The sequence below is a fragment of the Coptis chinensis genome, chromosome 9 (assembly GCF_015680905.1).
Source record: "Coptis chinensis isolate HL-2020 chromosome 9, ASM1568090v1, whole genome shotgun sequence".
NCBI classification, from domain to species: domain Eukaryota; kingdom Viridiplantae; phylum Streptophyta; class Magnoliopsida; order Ranunculales; family Ranunculaceae; genus Coptis; species Coptis chinensis.
In genome coordinates, this window is record NC_141464.1 from 13847120 (window position 1) to 13857945 (window position 10826).

At 38.5% G+C, this 10826-nt stretch overlaps 1 long non-coding RNA gene across 1 annotated transcript; it reads left to right on the top strand.

The window, feature by feature from the left end:
* Positions 1 to 223: 223 nt before the first annotated feature.
* On the top strand, positions 224 to 897 carry LOC147474854 (uncharacterized). The gene is made up of 2 exons (XR_015209435.1): positions 224 to 567; positions 660 to 897. It is a non-coding gene; the product is annotated as an uncharacterized LOC147474854 (long non-coding RNA).
* Positions 898 to 10826: the final 9929 nt, after the last annotated feature.

Sequence of the window (10826 nt, forward strand, 5' to 3'; positions counted from 1 at the left end):
TGATTTACCTTGTAATTAATAAAGGCCTTTTTTGTATTTGTGATTAGGTTGCATATGACAACTAAAGTGGAGATGAAGAGATATTTGGAGCAATTAGTGGTCAGTCGAGGGATATGTATACCCTTTATGTTACTAAGAATGTCGTAGGTTCATAAAATGGGATTTGGATTGCTCCCTGTTATCTTCCCCGGTATGTTGGGTAAGCTTCTTTATTAGGTGGCTTACGATTATACTTGCATTGAATTACATGTGTCATATGGATCTAAATGTTTTACTTCATTCCTAAGTATGTGTGAGCCAACTAAAGGGTGAAGCTTTATTGCATTTCCAAATGCTTACAAGTATTTGTTGCACTTTTACTTATGTCTTGGCATTCTAGTATATTTGTTACTTTCGTTCTAGGAGACAATGTTATTATCATTGGTTGATCTTCTTCCCTCCATTTGTGTCCATGTTCTTGTCTCCTCTTTGTGCTAGATATTTGGTTCTTGCAAACATTATAGCGGTATAACAAGAAATCCATTTGACGGGTAGGAGGCAAAGCCGTAAGTTCTTACTAATTATCACGTAAGTTCTTAATTTGCATGTCATATTTTTTTCTTCTTGTTTATATACATTCTATTTTCGTTTTCTTCTAAACTTTAGATAATGTGTAGCAGGTTAATGTGCCCAAGAGAGAATGAATGATGTGCCACAACTACTTGTCTCCTTAATTTTGGATATGACTGTATTTGTGTCTCACTCTATAGCTGGACGAGGAAGCTTTTTAGTGGATTTGCTCCTACTAATTTCTCCATTGTTGTGTATGAACATCTATATGTATGTTTGATTTGTAAATTGGGATTTGGATTGTTGGCTTTATTTTATTAATGTTTAATCGGTTGGTGTTTCTTGTTATTCATTTTTTTTTCTTCGATAAGTGTTTCGAGTTATTCATTTGTCACTTGACTCGTGGAATGTGATATCTTTGTATGTACAGGGTGAAAACTGTGCCCGGGAACATTTTGGCCCAATTTTTTTTTTTATCATTGGACTGTGGTTTAGTAACGGATATAACCGTTACTAAAATTGTTACTAATAAGTGCGCCAAATTTTACTAACGCTAATATTCGTTACAAATGAACTATTCCAAGAGGCAATCACCCGTTGACTATTTGTTACAATATATATATACTAACGGATATAACCGTTACTAAAATTAATTTAAGTAACGGATATATCTGTTACTAAAATTTGCGTAAGTGACTGTAACACCCCAGAGCTAACGGATATAACCGTTAGTAAAAATATAAGTAACGGTTATGGCCGTTACTAAACACCTTTTATGGTGTAGTGCAAGTAATATCCCAACACTTCTCAATGTCAAATAAACAAGCATATAAAGTAAACAATTAATGTAAAAGAAGAACAAACCACAAGACGAGATATATCATGGTTCAGCAATTTGCCTACGTCCACACTGCGAGTTCCAAGTTTTACTAGATGTCCAGAGTAACAGATTACAAGATCTCTCAATTCACTCACAAAGAATGAATACTCAACTCACTAAGAATTGCTCTCTTACAATCTCTCTCTTTCTTGGTTTTGGTTAGGTTAAGTTTTTACAGAAAAAACTTATATTTATACTGTTTCTGAAAACTTCCGAAACAGTCAAATTCATGCTGAAAACGGTGGAGCGCAGGCGCGCCCTTGGGGGGCGCCTAAAGTACTAGAAGTCGCTAAAGAGAGGAGTGCGTGCGCGCCTTTGTCCTGGCCTACATAGGGCGCGGGCGGCATAACGACAAAAAGAGAAAAAAACGTCTTTTTTCTCTACATTCTCCACCTCGGTGAGGTTTTAATACATAAAATTGAGCCGAACACATCCAACAAGAACACATCCATTCGGAACTCGCACTCAACCGCCCCGAAGGGCCATGCTCACAAAGGGCTCTTTCAAGCATGTAGGATTTGAAGCAAGTCCAAACAATGTTGGAACTTAACTTCGGTGACAACCTTTGTCAGCATATCAGCCAGGATTGTCATGGGTGTCCACTTTCTCAAGTGTTACATCACCATCCTCAATGACATCCCGTATAAAGTGATAACGGACATCAATATGCTTGGTCCGAGCATGATGAACCTGGTTCTTCACCAAATGAATAACACTCTGACTATCACAATACAAAGCAACACTGTTTTGCTCAATACCCATATCATCCAAAAGACCTCGAAGCCATAGTGCCTCTTTTACTGCCTCTGCCACTGCCATACACTCTGCGTCAGTAGTAGATAGAGCAACTGTAGCCTATAGCATAGACCGCCAACTAACCGGTGCACCATGCATCATAAACACATAACCAGTAGTCGATCGTCGTCTATCTAGATCACCTGCATAATCTGAATCTACATACCCACTAACATAACAAGTGCCTCCACCATAAACTAATCCCACATCCAAGGTACCTTGCAAGTATCTCAATACCCATTTCACTGCTTCCCAATGTTGTTTTCCAAGATTTGTCATATACCTACTTACAACACTAACTGTCTGTGAAATGTCTAGGCGTGTGCACACCATAACATACATTAAACTGCTCACTACACTTGCATAGGGAACATGAGCCATATGATTTTGTTCCTCCACCGAACTAGGAGAGAACTTAGCTGAAAGCCTAAAATGCTCAGCTAAAGGTGTAGAAACCGACTTTTCATTTTCCATACCAAAACGAGAAATTACTTTATGAAGGTATTTATTCTGAGATACAACTATCTGTCGCTTCTTCCTATCTCTGTCAATCTCCATGCCCAATATCTTTTTAGCTCCACCTAAGTCTTTCATCTCAAACTCAGAGCTAAATTGAGATTTCAACTTGTCTATCTCCACCATGCTTTTGGAGGCAATAAGCATGTCATCCACATAAAGTAGGAGATAGATGAAGTTATTACCACGAAGCTTACAAAAGTAAACACAACAGTCATACTTACTTCGGGTGTACTCACGTTGCATCATGAATGTATCAAAGCACTTGTACCAATGCCTTGGCGATTGCTTTAAACCATACAATGTCCGATTTAACTTGCATGCATGATCTTCTTTCTTAACAACAACAAAACCCTCAGGTTATCTCATATAGATCTTTTCCTCCAAGTCCCCATGCAAGAAAGCAGTTTTTACATCAAGTTGCTCTAACTCCAAGTCGAAGTGAGCAACTAAACTCAATAACACACGAATGTAAATATGTTTGACCACTAGGGAAAATACCTTATTGTAGTCGACTCCTTCTTTTTGTGAGAAACCCTTTGCTACCACTCTTGCCTTGTACCCAGTATTGTCAGACTCAGGAAGGACCTCTTTCTTTATGAACACCCATTTACTGTCGATAGTCCTTTTGCCCTTTGGCAATAAAACTAGGTCCCATGTGTGATTTTTATCAATAGATTCCATCTTTTCTTGCATAACAACCAACCAATCTCTATAATGAACATCTCTAACAGCTTCCTTGAAGCTATTTGGCTCATCATCTTTGATATTCATTGCATATGCTACTAAATCCACCTGACCATAGTGTTTCACCGACTTCTCGTGCCCATACTTGTGCACTTCTTTAACTTGTCTCTTTAGCCTAGGGTCAGCCACTACAAGTTGCGGATGCTCATGCTCTTCTTCCTATTGTTGCATGGTTCCATGATCTAGTACCACATCATGAATCAACCAGTCATCTGCTGCATCAGACAACTCAAGCTCAGTAACTTGAATTTCTATAGACTCACCATTCTGCCCAGCTCTTTTCGGCTTACTGAAAGATAACATGGAAGTCTCATCAAAGGTAACATCTCTGTTGACCAGGAACTTATGGTTTTCTAGACACCACAATCTGTATCCCTTTATCTCATTTGCGAAGCCTAAGAATATGGCTTTCTTAGCTCTAGGATCTAACTTGCTCTCCCTCACATGGTAATAAGCAGTTGATCCAAACACTCGCAAAATACTATAATCATCTGGGTTACTTCACCACACCTCATAAGGTGTCTTGCAATCTATAAGCTGGGCGGTAACCTATTATCACGGGTAACATGCCATGGACCTTTGCATCGCCCAAATACTCTTTGCCTAGACTGCATTAGATAACAAACATCTAGCGGTTTCAAGCAAGGTTCTATTCATCCTCTCCCATTCCATTCTGGCGTGCCCCCTAACTATCCGATTAATGCGGCAATTTCCTATTACAACAAAAACTCTTGAAAAGGCCCATAGGTATACTCTGTACCATTGTCAGACCTTAGTGTCTTGACCTTCTTATCTGTGTGATTCTCAACCCTTGCCTTCCACTTCTTAAATGCCTCAAACACTTCATCTTTCATTTTCATCATATACACCCACACATAGCGAGTATGATTATCAATGATTGAGACATAATAACGATTACCTCCTTTTGAAGCCACTCTAGAGGGTCCCCAAACATCCGTATACACATAATCAAGGATGCCTGTTTTCATCATCTTTCGTGTACTTGCTTGAACTGAACTTGACTCTGCACTGCTTTCCATAGACGTAATGCTCACAGAACTTCACACTTGGCTTCTTCAAGTCCTTCAAGAACCCTCGCTTGCACAACTCAGACAAACCTTTTGCATTCATTTGCCCTAGTCGCATATGCCACATCATAGTGCACTCAAAATCATCACTACATGCAACCACTGCTACATCGCCTATCACCGTACTACCCATCAAAGTATACAAGGTTCCATGTCTTTGACCCTTCATAACAACTAAAGAGCCTTTGACAATCTTTAGGACTCCACCTTCCCCCACAAACTTGTGGCCTTTGGAATCCAATGTACCAAGAGAAATAAGGTTTTTCTTTAGCTCAGGAACATGTCTCACATCGGTTAAAGTTCTCACTACACCATCATGCATCTTGACCCGTATAGTTCCAATTCCTACCATCCTACAAGCAACGTCATTACCCATCAAAATGGAACCACCATCAATGCTCTCATAAAAAGTAAACTACTTTCTATTCGGGCACATATGGTAAGAACATCCGGAATTAAGAATCCACTTTTCGGCCATATAGTCTTGTGTGGACACACAAAGACTCACATCGTCCCCTTCAGAGCCTGAAGCAAAACTTGCCTCAACTTTAGCCTTACCTTTCTTCTTAGCATTATAATTGTTATCTTTCTTCGGGTGAGAACAATTACTTTCGTAATGTCCATTTTCATTGCAATTGTAGCACTTCACATGTGTCAAAGGCTTCTTTGACTTTGACCTAGACTTCTCATTGCTTGTAGAAGCTTTTTCATGCGACCTTCCTCTTGCCACTAGCCCCTGTCCTGCATCATTGATATTCTCTACATGTGTCTTCTTCATCAACTCATAAGAAAGAAGTGCACTCTGAACTTCATCAAGATCAACATCTTCTCTGTTCATAAATATAGTCATTAGATGCTCATAGCTTTCTGGCAAAGAAAACATTAAATATGTCACTTGATCCTCATCATCCATCTTCATGCCAACATTCAAATAATCCGCTAGGCGTCGACGGAACTCACTAATGTGCTCTTACATCGTTGAACCATCCACCATCATGTATCGATAAAAATGTTTCTTAAGGTACATATTGTTCGTCATGTTCTTGGTTATATACATAGATTCTAGCTTGAGCCAAATATTGGCAAAGGTATTTTCTCCCATCATACTATACATGACCTCATTAGCAAGACACAATTGGATTGATGAACAAGATTGTAGATCGAACTCTTCCCAATCATCATTACTCATAGTCGCAACCTTTGAGTTAATCTCCTTTAAAGTCTTGTGCAAACTTGTTGGATAAGGATGTCCCTTACTTGAACTCTCCAAATCCCAAAGTTATTCTTCTCATTAAACTTCTCTACTTCAAACTTAGCATTTGACATCTTGGGAGCCATTTTTCAAGTCACACACAATAACCCAAAAAACAATTTCATTTCAGAATTTTATCGAACACCTTGTCTACACAAATTTCGAGTACTATGGTTCTTTACCAAAACTCAAAATCCTAGGTCGTATATCTTGCTCTCGATACCAATTGTTGTGAATAGGACAATGCATAAACAATGTTATCCAGAACAAATAGATCAACCCTACACAATGATTGATCTTTCTCACTAGACAAGACTTCAACACCCTCCAAGTAATATCCCAACACTTCTCAATGTCAAATAAACAAGCATATAAAGTAAAACAATTAATGTAAAAAAGAACAAACCACAAGACGAGATATATCATGGTTCAGCAATTTGCCTACGTCCACACTGCGAGTTCCAAGTTTTACTAGATGTCCAGAGTAACAGATTACAAGATCTCTCAATTCACTCACAAAGAATGAATACTCAACTCACTAAGAATTGCTCTCTTACAATCTCTCTCTTTCTTGGTTTTGGTTAGGTTAAGTTTTTACAGAAAAAACTTATATTTATATTGTTTTTGAAAACTTCCGAAACAAATCAAATTTGTCTTTGCGATTGGGCCCTTGGTAGCCAGCAAAAGTCGGCCGAGCAAAAGTACTAGAAGTAAGCCAAAAAGTACTAGAAGTCGCCAAAGAGAGGAATAAGCGAATCGATTGATACGATTGAGCTCAGTCTTTTTTCTCTACAAATAGGGCACGGGCGCGCCCTATCTAGTCTAACACCATGGGCACGGGCGCACCAGGGCACGGGCGCGCCATAGAGCTCTGTCTTTTTTCTCTACAAATAGCGAAGATACGATTGATACGCTATCTAGTCGGGACAATATCATGAATGCTTTTCCATGCGAAAAGCTCAGTCCGTAGCATTTCCATTTTATTTCCATATTTGGAGAAAAAAACTTGGAATATCCACAATGGGTTTGCTAAGCTTGGCATGACTGAGGTACTCATAGAAGGATTTAATACTGAAAGACCCATTTTTCGTACCTCCCCCCCCCCAAACAAAGATTCGTCAGTAGCATCGTCTTTGACATAAACGTTCATGATATATTGGACGATAAAGGCAGGGAAAAGAGCTTCTAGTAGGTGGATGTTCCAGGATTTTGTGTTTGGCAGAAAGAGTTTCGAGACTCTCTCAAGCGCCATTCTAGGCCTGGGGCCATAAATGCGCACCACACCTCCATCTTTAGGAACCCAAGGTTCCGTCCAGATGTTGATGTTCAAACCATCTCCGATATCCCAAATGGCATTATTCATGATAAAAGAGATACTAGCATGGCAACTTTTCCAAAGCCAGGACGAGTCATTTTTTAAGAGCGGTCGTTGTGAGCCCTTAGAGTGAGGGAAATACTTGTTTTTAAGAACTTGTCCCCAGAGCTCTGGGGGTTACTCGACAGTCTCCAAGCTAGTTTACCAGAGTAGGCCTCATTTGCAGTACTAAAATCTCTTATGCCTAGCCCTCCCATCCTTTTAGGCAAACAGATAGATTCCCAAGATTTGAGATAAAGGATCTTCTTTCCATTATATTTTTCCCCCACTAGAAATCGCGTTGGATCGCATTCATCTTGTTGGTTATTTTTTTAGGAAGTTTGAAACAAGACATCTGGTATATAGGGATCGCCGAGGTGACATATTTAATGAGGACAGTGCGCCCTGCTTGGCTTAGGAGTTTATTCTTCCATTCGTTAACCCAAGAGGTTAAATGGTTAATGAGATGATCGAACAGCTGAGTTTTAGATTGGCCAAGAATAAGGGGTGCTCCTAGGTACGAGTCTTTAATCCCAATGCCCTTAATCTTGAACATGTTGTGAATGATTTTTTAAATTTGTGAGGGAGATATTTACTGAACAGAACTCTAGATTTATCATAGTTGATAGTCTGTCCAGTGATGAAAGAGAAAAGCTTTAGAGTGTCCACAATCTCAAGGGCATCATAAATCGTGGCTTTACTAAACAAGAAAACATCATCCGCAAAAAGCAAGTGGCTGATGACTGGGCCCTGCCTCGAGATCTTTGCCCCATGTATTTTACCATTTAATTTGTTTCCTTTTGTTGTAGAAGCCGAGATAAAATCTCCATACAAATGATAAATAACATAGGCGATATAGGATCTCCCAGCCTTAGACCACATTTGGATTTGAAGAAACCTTCGGGCGAACTATTGAGGAGGATGGAAAAGTTAATAGATGAGATACACTGGTATATCATGGTGCACCAATGGTCATTAAAGCCAAGAAGGCCAAGCATAGAAATGACCGTACCCCAGTTCACTCTATCAAAAGCTTTTGACATGTCTAGCTTGATAGCCATTAAGGCATGCTTACGTTTTCCGGTCTGAATCGAGTAGAAAATCTCATGAGCTATGACAATGTTGTCGGTTATTGTCTTTGTTGAACAAAGGCACTCTGCATAGGTGAGATGATTTTTTCCACATTGGTTTCAATCTATTGGCCAGAATCTTGGATATGATCTTGTACGACACATTGCAAAGGCTGATAGGGCGGAAAACTTGAGGAGTGATGGGGTTTAGGACTTTTGGAATGAGCACAATATTAGTGTGGTTAATATGCTCGAGACTATGAACGTCAGCGAAGAAAAGAGAAACTATCCTAACGACCAAGACGAGCTAACCGTACCCCAGGCATTATGATAAAAGAGACTCGGGAAACCATCAGGACCGGAGGCTTTAAGAGGACCAATAGAGAAGAGGGTACTTTTTATCTCGTCTTGAGAAAGGATAGCAGTCAAGCCAGTATTATCAGTACAATTGATAATAGGGTTGATGAGATCCGGAAGGATACCCGCATGATCAGGTATGTCAACAACCAAGAGGGATAAGAAGTGGTTGACAAGACACTCACTAATATCCTTCTTGTGGGATAACCAACGACCCTCATGTTTTAACCAATCAATTATGTTTCTTTTTCCCCTGCAGATGGTGGTTGCATGAAAAAACTTTGTGTTGAAATCCCCCGTACCGGCAGAGATCCACTTATCCCTGGACTTCTGCTTCCAAAACATCTCTTCATGTTATTTTAAAAGATTATCCAATTTATCCTTTAAAAAAGATTCCTCTCTACAATTTTGGGCATTGGGGCTCTTAACCTGGATATTATCAATAGCTTTGGTAGTGGATATTTGGACGTCTATGTAAACATCTCGCACAAAAGATGAACTTAGATAATGAGTTGATAGCTAATTTTCCGTGGAGATGATATTTCCATGCCTAAGAAAAATCAGCTCATTTGGAAACTTGTAAGTGGGTCAAGATTAAGATGGGTAGCAAAACTTGTAAATTATGCACCACCGTTCATTTGTTTTCTAACATCTTTAAACCAAGTTAGAGATTTTCAAATGAGCTTATTTTTGGCAGGGATGGTATAACACCCCGTTTATTTTCTTTATTTTTCCCTATTTATTAGGATTTAAAAAGTAATAATAATATTAAAAAGAAAAGAAAAGTGATAAAGATAAAATAAGATAAGATAAAAATGTGGGAGAGTTAGAGGGGTTTGGTTACAACCGAAGTCTCCATCTTTGTTAGTTTTTTTTTTGGGTTTTTGAAATACAAGAGAAAAACAGAGAGACATACAAAAAAAAGACAGAGAAGAAAAAAAAAAGATGGAAAGGAGAGTAACACCAGTGAGTGATTGTTGTTTGAGAGTAAAAAGAAAAAGTTTTGAATGAGGAAGACCATCTTCTTCGCGCGACAGTCGACTTCAGTCTTTCGGATTCTTCCGCTTTCGAAAGTCTAACTGTCCGATTTACAAACAGTGAGTAGTCTAAATCTTTTCTTTACAATTTATTTGATTGTTGAGCATATAACTTCTTTTAGTTATTTACTTAATTTATCAATTGGAATTTTGGGATGAAAAATTATTAATTTGATCAAAAGAGATAAATGGCGTACTGAGTTACTGACTCAAGGTTTACTTCTGCTATATCTAGATATTCATGGGTATGTTGTTGTAGCCATGGGTGTTCTGTAGGCTATTGGTTGCTTTGAAGTATTTCATTATATATGTGAGAAGTTTAGATTTCTTTTGTAAGGCTTCGACTATAGCTACAGTTGGAACTATTAATGAATTGTATAAGTGGTAATGATTGATATGAATGCTATGCATGAGATGGCTACAGGTGCAAACCTTATCGAATACTATTTCAATTAATGATATGTCATCATGAGTATAAATGATTTAGTGATGTACATGCATTTTATCCCGTTCCATAAATTTATCCAATGTTGTCTCTTTTGTTTTGACACACCATATGGTAGAATGGCGCTGGTGAAGTTGTGAGTAATCATTCTACCAATTTCTTGTGGATTTTGAAATTTGAAATTTTGGGTTTACATATATCATTTGTCTTTACCTATATATGGTTATTGTCATACTGAAATGTGGACTGAGGTGGAGATGGTATTTGAATCAATGAATACTGCTTAGTTGGTTTAATTGTTTGGGTTCATACATATATTGATTTCATAAAACTAAAAACTAGAACACTTATACTTATGTCCTGTTTTGGAGCTGATTTTCTTATACTTCGAGTTTAAGTTAGATTTTCCTCTAAACACGAAAAAAGTAAGGTCTGAAAGTCTCCTTTCCAACCCAATTGACCTCGTTACATTCCGAGGTTTGTGGATATGGTTACGGAGTTCGGAAGTTAGCATATCAGAATTTTCTGAATGCAGAAATCCGGTCTATGCTGATTTGGAATCGAGTTTTCACCTAGCTAGGGTCAGATTCAAACTCTTGCCAAAACATTAGAAAGTGAGTTTTATGTGTCTTCTTTCCAACCCAATTGGCCTCATCGCATTCCGAGGTCTGTGGTGGTAGATATGAGGTCTGGAAGTTTGGTTGACAGAAAATAGTGCGTTAGAAATCAGTTTCTG